At 32.7% G+C, this 626-nt stretch overlaps 1 long non-coding RNA gene across 1 annotated transcript; it reads left to right on the top strand.

Moving 5' to 3' along the window:
* On the top strand, positions 1–319 carry LOC116161993. The gene is made up of 2 exons (XR_004143469.1): positions 1–114; positions 166–319. It is a non-coding gene; the product is annotated as an uncharacterized LOC116161993 (long non-coding RNA).
* Positions 320–626: the final 307 nt, after the last annotated feature.

Here is a 626-nt window from a genome sequence, read left to right as displayed (position 1 = left end):
AATTTTCAGCTTTACAGTAACGTTCTGAATTATTTAGTGAAAGAACATTGTCTAATATGTAACTTTACATATTTTTAGTACGATTGCAAAAGGAATTTTTACAGAAATATAAACGTGAGTATGTATTCAATTTTAATCTGTTTGAAATTATCATAATGCTTCCAGTAACTGACTATAGTTTGCAGAACCTCATACAAGGTGAGTAATAAAGATGGTTTTTTTAAGTTGATACTTACGCCTTATGTTGATCCTGGTACCACAAGAGATCAGGTGTTGACTGTTCGCCATTTGTCGAAAAATTAGACAAGAAATAAAAAAATTGAAATTTGCCACACATGTATAACTTGATATTTATCGTCTTTAAGAAAGTCATAAAAAATCGGGTTACCATTTAAAAAAATCAATATCTCAAATTTGGGACACCCTGTATATTACATCAAAAAGATCACAGTTTGAAGGACTAATCGACGTGTCTGGCCAAATTTCCAAAAAAGCCTTTGATTTGCTGAATTTAGGTTAAGTTAGATTCACCCTGTATAGTCGCGCGGTTGCCAGCTCTTAAGCCCGCTTGACATGGAGCAATAAAAATTGCAATTGCATGCAAGTTGCAAGAAAAATTGCGAAAG

The sequence above is a fragment of the Photinus pyralis genome, unplaced genomic scaffold, assembly GCF_008802855.1.
Source record: "Photinus pyralis isolate 1611_PpyrPB1 unplaced genomic scaffold, Ppyr1.3 Ppyr1.4_LG10, whole genome shotgun sequence".
NCBI classification, from domain to species: Eukaryota; Metazoa; Arthropoda; class Insecta; order Coleoptera; family Lampyridae; genus Photinus; species Photinus pyralis.
Note: the sequence above shows the minus strand (reverse complement) of the source record. Positions and strands in the feature narration are given on the sequence as shown.